The 10,953-nt window shown below is 48.4% G+C and overlaps 1 non-coding gene across 1 annotated transcript; it reads left to right on the top strand.

Moving 5' to 3' along the window:
- The first annotated feature begins 580 nt into the window (after positions 1 to 580).
- Trnaa-cgc (transfer RNA alanine (anticodon CGC)) lies at positions 581 to 653 on the top strand. Its single transcript has one exon. It is a non-coding gene; the product is annotated as a tRNA-Ala (tRNA).
- The last annotated feature ends 10,300 nt before the right edge of the window (positions 654 to 10,953 follow it).

The following is a 10,953-nucleotide window of genomic DNA, read 5'->3' as shown; positions in this document are numbered from 1 at the left end:
CGCAATGAACTTCCCCAACGATCCACTATGACCTCTCTTCCGCTAACATATGTGGAGGCGGCACGACATGATGTGATGGATGATCAAAACCTGCTACCTCCTCAAGCCGCTGCCAGCTCCGTTGGAGAGTCAGCGCCGTCGACGACGCCGCAGCCCAACGGTGCAGAGGTTCCTACAGCCTCTGCCCACCGCAGCGTCGTGGGTACCCAGCCGCCGTCACTGTCGGGATCGGACACAGGGATTCCGAGCGACCGAGACTGTGTCGAGCCCCGCCCTCCAGTGGATGTCGAATCTCGGACCCGAAAGCAAAAATCACCCAAGCGACAAGAAGAGGCAATTGTCAGTTGAAGAACGGGACAGGGACGTGAAGCCGGCGGAAGACATCGACTTCGTTGACTCGTCCACAATTGCAAAGGACTCCAGTGGCATCATTCACCAGAAGGTGCCTGAAGACAAGGAACACTCTCCTAAATTTGGTAGCCCAGAAACCGAGGCGCACTGCGTCGACTCCCAAAATGTGGGCTCCTGTGAAAGCGACCAGCCACCAATGACATCACAATCGTCTCTTGGTGATTGACCGAGCGAGGTGGCGCAGTGGTTAGCACACTGGACTCGCATTCGGGAGGACGACGGTTCAATCCCGTCGCCCGCCATCCTGATTTAGGTTTTCCGTGATTTCCCTAAATCGTTTCAGGCAAATGCCGGGATAGTTCCTTTGAAAGGGCACGGCCGATTTCCTTCCCAATCCTTCCCTAACCCGAGCTGCGCTCCGTCTCTAATGACCTCGTTGTCGACGGGACGTTAAACACTAACCACCACCACCACCATCTTGGTGATTGGGCAGACGATATGGAGGCAGATGATGCACAGCAAACATCCATATCTCCACCAAAGCCCACGGCTGACATTGTGCCTGGAGGGCTCTGCCAGTCAGGGACTCGTACGACACAGTAATGCACAGCATGCAGATGGATGGCTGTGTGGTGTGTGTGATCACTGTGGGCTTGCACCGACACACTGCCTCCGCCACTTGATATGTCTCAGTCATGTTGTTGTTGTTGTTGTCGTTGTTGTGGTCTTCAGTCCTGAGACTGGTTTGATGCAGCTCTCCATGCTACTCTATCCTGTGCAAGCTTCTTCATCTCCCAGTACCTACTGCAACCTACATCCTTCTGAATCTGCTTAGTGTATTGATCTCTTGGTCTCCCTCTACGATTTTTACCCTCCACGCTGCCCTCCAATGCTAAATTTGTGATCCCTTGATGCCTCAAAACATGTCCTACCAACCGATCCCTTCTTCTAGTCAAGTTGTGCCACAAACTTCTCTTCTCCCCAATCCTATTCAATACCTCCTCATTAGTTACGTGATCTACCCACCTTATCTTCAGCATTCTTCTGTAGCACCACATTTCGAAAGCTTCTATTCTCTTCTTGTCCAAACTGGTTATCGTCCATGTTTCACTTCCATACATGGCTACACTCCATACAAATACTTTCAGAAACGACTTCCTGACACTTAAATCTATACTCGATGTTAACAAATTTCTCTTCTTCAGAAACGCTTTCCTTGCCATTGCCAGTCTGCATTTTATATCCTCTCTACTTCGACCATCATCAGTTATTTTACTCCCTAAATAGCAAAACTCCTTTACTACTTTAAGTGTCTCATTTCCTAATCTAATCCCCTCAGCATCACCCGATTTAATTTGACTACATTCCATTATCCTCGTTTTGCTTTTGTTGATGTTCATCTTATATCCTCCTTTCAAGACACTGTCCATTCCGTTCAACTGCTCTTCCAAGTCCTTTGCTGTCTCTGACAGAATTACAATGTCATCGGCGAACCTCAAAGTTTTTACTTCTTCTCCATGAATTTTAATACCTACTCCGAATTTTTCTTTTGTTTCCTTTACTGCTTGCTCAATATACAGATTGAATAACATCGGGGAGAGGCTACAACCCTGTCTCACTCCTTTCCCAACCACTGCTTCCCTTTCATGCCCCTCGACTCTTATAACTGCCATCTGGTTTCTGTACAAATTGTACATAGCCTTTCGCTCTCTGTATTTTACCCCTGCCACCTTCAGAATTTGAAAGAGAGTATTCCAGTTAACGTTGTCAAAAGCTTTCTCTAAGTCTACAAATGCTAGAAACGTAGGTTTGCCTTTTCTTAATCTTTCTTCTAAGATAAGTCGTAAGGTTAGTATTGCCTCACGTGTTCCAACATTTCTACGGAATCCAAACTGATCTTCCCCGAGGTCCGCTTCTACCAGTTTTTCCATTCGTCTGTAAAGGATTCGCGTTAGTATTTTGCAGCTGTGACTTATTGAACTGATAGTTCGGTAATTTTCACATCTGTCAACACCTGCTTTCTTTGGGATTGGAATTATTATATTCTTCTTGAAGTCTGTGGGTATTTCGCCTGGCTCATACATCTTGCTCACCAAATGGTAGAGTTTTGTCATGACTGGCTCTCCCAAGGCCATCAGTAATTCTAATGGAATGTTGTCTACTCCCGGGGCCTTGTTTCGACTCAGGTCTTTCAGTGCTCTGTCAAACTCTTCACGCAGTATCTTATCTCCCATTTCATCTTCATCTACATCCCCTTCCATTTCCATAATACTGTCCTCAAGTACATCGCCCTTGTATAAACCCTCTATATACTCCTTCCACCTTTCTGCCTTCCCTTCTTTGCTTAGAACTGGGTTGCCATCTGAGCTCTTGATATTCATACAAGTGGTTCTCTTCTCTCCAAAGGTCTCTTTAATTTTCCTGTAGGCAGTATCTATCTTACCCCTAGTGAGACAAGCCTCTACATCCTTACATTTGTCCTCTAGCCATCCCTGCTTAGCCATTTTGCACTTCCTGTCGATCTCATTTTTGAGACGTTTGTATTCCCTTTTGCCTGCTTCATTTACTGCATTTTTATATTTTCTGCTTTCATCAATTAAATTCAATATATCTTCTGTTACCCAAGGATTTCTATTAGCCCTCGTCTTTTTACCTACTTGATCCTCTGCTGCCTTCACTACTTCATCCCTCAGAGCTACCCATTCTTCTTCTACTGTATTTCTTTCCCCCATTCCTGTCAATTGTTCCCTTATGCTCTCCCTGAAACTCTCTACAACCTCTGGTTCTTTCAGTTTATCCAGGTCCCATCTCCTTAAATTCCCACCTTTTTGCAGTTTCTTCAGTTTCAATCTGCAGCTCATAACCAATAGATTGTGGTCAGAATCCACATCTGCCCCTGGAAATGTCTTACAATTTAAAACCTGGTTCCTAAATCTCTGTCTTACCATTATATAATCTATCTGATACCTATTAGTATCTCCAGGATTCTTCCAGGTATACAACCTTCTTTTATGATTCTTGAACCAAGTGTTAGCTATGATTAAGTTATGCTCTGTGCAAAATTCTACAAGGCGGCTTCCTCTTTCATTTCTTCCCCCCAATCCATATTCACCTACTATGTTTCCTTCTCTCCCTTTTCCTACTGACGAATTCCAGTCACCCATGACTATTAAATTTTCGTCTCCCTTCACTACCTGAATAATTTCTTTTATCTCGTCATACATTTCATCTATTTCTTCATCATCTGCAGAGCTAGTTGGCATATAAACTTGTACTACTGTAGTAGGCATGGGCTTTGTGTCTATCTTGGCCACAATAATGCGTTCACTATGCTGTTTGTAGTAGCTAACCCGCACTCCTATTTGTTTATTCATTATTAAACCTACTCCTGCATTACCCCTATTTGATTTTGTATTTATAACCCTGTAATCACCTGACCAAAAGTCTTGTTCCTCCTGCCACCGAACTTCACTAATTCCCACTATATCTAACTTTAACCTATCCATTTCCCTTTTTAAATTTTCTAACCTACCTGCCCGATTAAGGGATCTGACATTCCACGCTCCGATCCGTAGAATGCCAGTTTTCTTTCTCCTGATAACGACGTCCTCTTGAGTAGTCCCCGCCCGGAGATCCGAATGGGGGACTATTTTACCTCCGGAATATTTTACCCAAGAGGACGCCATCATCATTTAATCATACAGTAAAGCTGCATGTCCTCAGGATAAATTACGGCTGTAGTTTCCCCTTGCTTTCAGCCGTTCGCAGTACCAGCACAGCAAGGCCGTTTTGGTTAATGTTACAAGGCCAGATCAGTCAATCATCCAGACTGTTGCCCCTGCAACTACTGAAAAGGCTGCTGCCCCTCTTCAGGAACCACACGTTTGTCTGGCCTCTCAACAGATACCCCTCCGTTGTGGTTGCACCTACGATACGGCCATCTGTATCGCTGAGGCACGCAAGCCTCCCCACCAACGGCAAGGTCCATGGTTCATGGGGGAAGGTCTCAGTCATACCGCGTGGGAACAGTCAATGTAAATGGTGTCCACTCCACTGTCAAGACCCGCATGTTACACGACATGACAAGAGCGGCAGACTTGGACATTGCCCTTCTCCAGGAGGTCCGTCCCGAGCTGCGTTTAGACCTATATGGCTACACCACCTACAGCCTACCCTTAGGAGATGGCGCAGGAGTAACGGCCATCCTTCTCCGAGATGGCATAGACGCGACGGACGTGACGTACTTGCCGAACGGGCGAGGCATCGCACTCACACTTGGCGCAGTCCGCCTCATTAACGTCTACTCTCCCTCCGGTAATTCGCACCGTGGTGACAGGCATGTCTTCTATTCGGAGGAGGTAGCCCCACTTTTGCAAGAAAATATGGACCATTACATAGTGGGCGGCGACTTTAACAGTGTTCTGCGGCCCGAGGACCAGATACCGCATTACGTCCCACGCCCGGCTCTATAAGCATTGATACGTGACCTCGCGCTCCACGACACATGGCTCTTACATCATGGGACCCAGAGTGGATTTACGCACTTTACCAGCCATTCTGCCAGTCGTCTTGACCGGATATACGTCTCGCGTGCCCTCCGCACGGCAACCCGTGATGCAGAACTCTGGCCGACGGCCTTCACGGACCATCTCGCGTACATCTGCACTGTCACCTTACCCCGACAACTCACAAGACGCAGCAGAGGCCCGTGGACGCTGAACGTCTCCCTCCTTCGCGAGGAAGCGTGTCGGCGAGCAGTCATTGACACGTGGCGTCGATGTATCAGGCGCCTGCCCATGTATGCTTCCACGTTGCTGTGGTGGCTGGGATGTGTCAAACCTGCACTCCGAAAGACCTTGATGGCCTACGGGCGTGACAGATCGAACTGGCAAAGGGCAATATCGGAATTTTACTATAGAGCGTTACGTGAGCTGGCGACGCAACCGCCGTCTCCCTAACGTCAGATGTCCGTACAACGCATCAAAACTCGTCTACTTCGCATCAGGACAGAGCAGCTAGAAGGTGTCCGCATCCGTGCGCGAGTGCAAGACTGTATCCCCAACGAAACAGCGTCAGTGCATCACATTGTGCGCGAGAGGCGCCACCGCAAACGTCAGCTCATTACGGCGGTAAACACGGAGGAAGGCGGGCGCGCAGTGACACAAACGGACATCGCGCACACGTTCGCCTGACACTATGGGACCTTGTACATGGAAGATCCGCGAAATGTACGTGATTATGACGAGCTATTGCACGATTTTCCCGTCCCTCGGGACGTGGCACCCGATGATAGTCTGCTGTTGCCCATTACACCCGACGAGCTGACATCGGCCTTGGCACGTGGAGCACCGAACAAGTCGCCTGGACCGGACGGTTTACCCCTGGAATTCTACCGCACTTTTTACGACCTTATGGGCGACAAGTGGCTCCAAATGTTTCAAGACCTGATCCGCCCTGATTTCACTGTCCCCATAGAATTCACAGAAGGCATCTTGATCCCAGTACCGAAACCGAATGGTGGTTGTAGGTGGCAGGACTTTCGCCCACTCACACTCCTCAACAACGACTACAAGATCTTCGCTCGTATCCTCCGCGCGCGTCTCCACACCGCTATTGGGAAAGCCATCCACACCGATCAGACATGTTTAGGTGGTGTCAGCAACATTCATACGGCGTTAGGAGCATACCGCGACGTAATTGCTTTGCTGGCGGGCTGCAAAATATGAGGCGCCCTTGTCGCCGTAGATTTTGACCACGCATTCGACCGCGTCGACCACGGCTTCTTACGCGCAGTTTTGCAACACATGGGCCTCTCTCCGGAGTCTGCACAGGTGGTCCTTCGACTGGTCCACGGAGCGCGCTCCCGCATGATGGTCAACGGTTATCAGTCTGGTCACATTGTTGTTGGACGGTCAGTGCGACAAGGGTGCCCCCTGTCGGGTATATTATTTGCTGCAGCGCTTGAACCAGCTTTACATGGTCTACGGCAGCGATTAACTGGCATCTCCTTGCGGGACGTGATCTTTCGTTGTGGTGCATTCGCCGATGACGTGGTGTTCCTGGCCAGATCAGAGGATGAAATGCATATGGCGCTACAGTGGCTACGCCAGTACGGGGCGGTCGCTGGGAGCGTCATCAACGTGAAGAAGACAAAATACATGGATGTCGGAGGGGGGATTTCCCACACAATGGCGGTGCCCTTTGACAAGGTGCCCGTACTCAAGTGTTTAGGAGTGCAATTCTATAGCAATGTCCGCCGCACGGCGGCGGCTACGTACCGCCGGCTCCTACACCAGACACGTGCTCTGCTGCAGGACAACAAACTGCGTCGCTTGGATATACTCCTCAGAACACGTTATGTCAACACCTATCTTGTTTCAAAACTGAACTATTTTGCGCATATCCTTCCCTTGACGGCTACGATGGCTGACAGATTTCAAGCCGCATATGGACATTTCGTAAGCACCGGTCTGGTTTTTAAAGTCCGATACGCCACCTTGACACTGCCGCAGCGGGCGGGCGGTATCGGTTTAATTCATGTATATAACCGTGCGCGATCGCTTTATCTCAACACTATGCGTCGTACGTGGACCTCTGCCCATGCCACTCTGACGGGCACCCTGATAGCGGAAGTGGCACCACACTCTCTGCATCCCCCGGTTTCTGTAGGACACATTTCACCGGCACTCGCCCACATCAGAGAGTTTTTGATTGACTTCAGCTACTTACGGTCAGAACTTCCGACGACACGGAAGCCCAGCACGAAAGACTATTATCACCTCTATCAACAGTAGCAACCTGTAAATACGGTCGCCCACAGACATCCTGAAGTTGCCTGGAACACGGTGTGGCGAGCGGTACACACGCCTTTTTTATCTACGACGGTGCGTTCATTGTGGTACGTGGTTGTTAATGGGAAGTTCGCTACTCGTCAGAGGCTACATTCCATACATCTGGCGGACGACCCCTTGTGTCCGACATGCTCAGTCGCTGACTCGGATGCACACCGTCTGACGTGTGCCGCGACCAGCGAGTGCTGGCTACTGACGCAGCGCATGCTGGCGTCACTCTTGCGGCGATTGCCGGAGTCTATCTCCCCTGATGATGTATTGCGCCCCGACGGCGTATACTTTCCATCAACCAGAACGAACGCCGTTAACTGGCTAAAAGGCATGGCCGTTTACTACATATTTTGCGATGCTCCCAAAGGCACACTCGACTTTTGGTCCCTATTGATGACGACACATGCAGCTTTCAGCCGCCACCCGAAGTACAGAAATCGTTTCGCAAATTATTTAGGTTCATTATTTGCGGATCCTCCTGCTCATTGGGGCGTTTCGGGTATGAGACGCTGAAAATGAAAAAGAATCCTGGAGCATATTGATCCTCTACGGGCGGAATAGGGGGGAAACCCTCCCAAAAGACGAGAAGACGACTCGGACGCTCGGCTACGGCAGTTGTAGGATCTTTCTTTGTAATGAAACAAAATAAATCTATAAATACAATACAAAATGAAAATTAAAAAAAAATTAAAAATGTTATAAAAAAAGTGGGTAGCCTACCTGCCTAATAAGCAGGAGACTTGGGTTCGATACCCGGTCTTGGTACAAATTTTCATTATCTGCTTCAGTCCTTAAACATAAAGTCATCTCTGTTCCAGCCCAGTAAAGTCTCTGAAATTGTGTGAATTTATTTTTATAAGTTTCTGAACCTGGCTTTCAGACTGGATATCCCATGCACGCTTGATGCTGAGTGCTGTTCCAGAACATGTAAAGCCTTGGCAATTCTGTTTGAGTGTAAGGGGGAATTTAAAGTAGACTGGGGCGGCAGTGAGAATTTGGTTCTAGGGGGGAATGTGTGCCATGGTAATCCGTTCAGTTATGTCAACTTCTGTGTCAAGGTGGCTTAGTAGCTACCGCACTTGCTTTCAAATTAGGAGACCAGGTTTTGATACCTGGCCTTTGTACAAATTTTCACATTAAAAAGCAGCTACACTGCAAGAGAGGCAGAGAATTACACATGCAAACACCACAAAAAATTTTAATGCAAGCAAATGCACCTGAAACAGGTAATAAATTCTGCACCGTGCTGAGTATGAAAAAAAAAAGTAACTGGCCTAGTTTTCCATTATTTAAATCACTTAGACGTTTTGTCTAATTACTCTGCATAGACACTGACAAGCAAGTATTACACTAATTATTTACAAACAACAATGCAAATTACCTCTGTGCTACTGACATTATTAAAATTGCTAAACCACGAATATGACGTGCTACAGACGCGAAATTTAACCGACAGGAAGAAGATGCTGTGATATGCAAATGATTAGCTTTTCAGAGCACTCACACAAGGTTGGCGCCTGTGGCGACACCTACAACGTGCTGGCATGAGGAAAGTTTCCAACAGATTTCTCATACACAAGCAGCAGTTGACCGGCGTTGCCTGGTGAAACGTTGTTGTGATGCCTCGTCTAAGGAGGAGAAATGCGTACCATCACGTTTCCGACTTTGATAAAGGTCGGATTGTAGCCTATCGCGATTGCGGTTAATCGTATTGCGACATTGCTGCTCGCATTGGTAGAGATCCGATGACTGTTAGCAGAATATGGAATCGGTGGGTTCAGGAGGGTAATACGGAACGCCGTGCTGGATCATAACGACCTCGTATCACAAGCAGTCGAGATGGCAGGCATCTTATCCGCATGGTTGTAACGGATTGTGCAGCCACGTCTCGATCCCTGAGTCAACAGATGGGGACGTTTACAAGACAAAAACCATCTGCACGAGCAGTTCGACGACGTTTGCAGCAGCATGGACTATCAGCTCGGAGACCATGGTTGCGGTTATCCTTGACGCTGCATCACAGACAGCAGCGTCTGCGATGGTGTACTCAACGACGAACCTGGGTGCACGAATGGCAAAACGTCCTGTTTTCGGATGAATCCTGGTTCTGTTTACAGCATTATGATGGTCGCATCCCTGTTTGGCGACATCATGGTGAACGCACATTGGAAGCATGTATTCGTCATCGCCATACTGGCGTATCACCCGGCGTGATGGTATGGGGTTGCCATCGGTTACACGTCTGGGTCACCTCTTGTTCGAACTGACGGCACTTTGAACAGTGGACGTTACATTTCAGATGTGTTGCTACCCGTGGCTCTACCCTTCATTCGATCCCTGCGAAACCCTACATTTCAGCAGGATAATGCATGACCGCATGTTGCAGGTCCTGTACGGGCCTTTCTGGCTACAGAAAACGTTCGACTGCTGCCCTGGCCAGCACATTCTCCGGATCTCTCACGAACTGAAAACGTCTGGTCAATGGTGGCCGAGCAACTGGTTCGTCACAATACGCCAGTCACCTCTCTTGATGAACTGTGGTATCGTGTTGCAGCTGCGTGGGCAGCTGTAATTGTACACAGTACACGGCATCCAAGCTCTGTTTGACTCAATGCCCAGGCGTATCAGGGCCGTTATTACGGCCAGAGGTTGTTGTTCTGGGTACTGATTTCTCAGGATCTATGCACCCAAATTGCGCGAAAATGTAATCAAATGTCAGTTCTAGTTTAATATATTTGTCCAATGAATACCCGTTTATCATCTGCATTTCTCTTTGGTGTAGCAATTTTAGTGGTCAGTAGTGTAGATCTCGTTAATCTGTCACAAACTGCGGTAATTCCGCTACTTTCACGAAAAACGTATTACGTCTCAGTAGGCATCGTTACGTTGTTACCGACTTCCGTTTCTGACTGTCTGAACGTGACGGCTGTTCCGTAGGGACCCTGTTTTCCCTTTGCGCCGTGCTTCCCGTCCCCAGCATCAGGCGGAATTCGCGTCCGCAGTCGCGGCGACGCGGCGCCAAAGGAAGAAGCATTGCCCGCAGTCCTTTCCGAGTGGCGTTCCGGGAAGTGACGTCACAGCGAATCCGCTTTCGCCATCGGCCGGAATGGAAAGTGAAGACCGCAGGGCGCCGGGAGGCAGCGAAAGCCATGCGGTCAGACGAGGGGGGGGGGGGGGGGGGGGCAGCGCACCGGTCGCAGCGGCCGATGGGCAGCCCAGGGTCACTGCAGCCATCTTGCTGCACTTCGCCACTACACTTAGAACTACGCCAGCGCTGCGCAGCATCCGTCAACTAAAAAACCACTTTCACTTCATATATCTGCAATTAGCGCGTGACGTGGTCACCTTTTGAGGTAACAGCGATCCAATGTTTAAAAACGCGTGGAAACCAAAACAGTCTTTGATCACAAATTGTTTTCACAAGTTGAGACACGGTCGTAAATTAAAACGGCGATCCAGGAAGTGTAGAATAAATTTCTTTTGGTCCTTTACCGGTTTCGAACAGCTGTGACCATCTTCAGGTCTGCAGCAAAACATCGGAAATGAAACACAAATAGAAGTGGAAGTAGAAGAAGAGAACTCCATTAATTACCGAGATCTTACTATTAAGAAAATTGACAACAAATATTAATTCTCCATTTCAGAAAACCCACATGCACAGATAATATCATCAATGTCAGTTCATGCCATCCTCCACGATATAAAACAGGCTTTTCACTTTAATGACTCACCGGCTCAATCGTTTACCTTTGACCGACAA

The sequence above is a fragment of the Schistocerca nitens genome, chromosome 8, assembly GCF_023898315.1.
Source record: "Schistocerca nitens isolate TAMUIC-IGC-003100 chromosome 8, iqSchNite1.1, whole genome shotgun sequence".
Classification (NCBI taxonomy): Eukaryota; Metazoa; Arthropoda; class Insecta; order Orthoptera; family Acrididae; genus Schistocerca; species Schistocerca nitens.
This window is presented reverse-complemented; position numbering and strand designations above follow the sequence as displayed.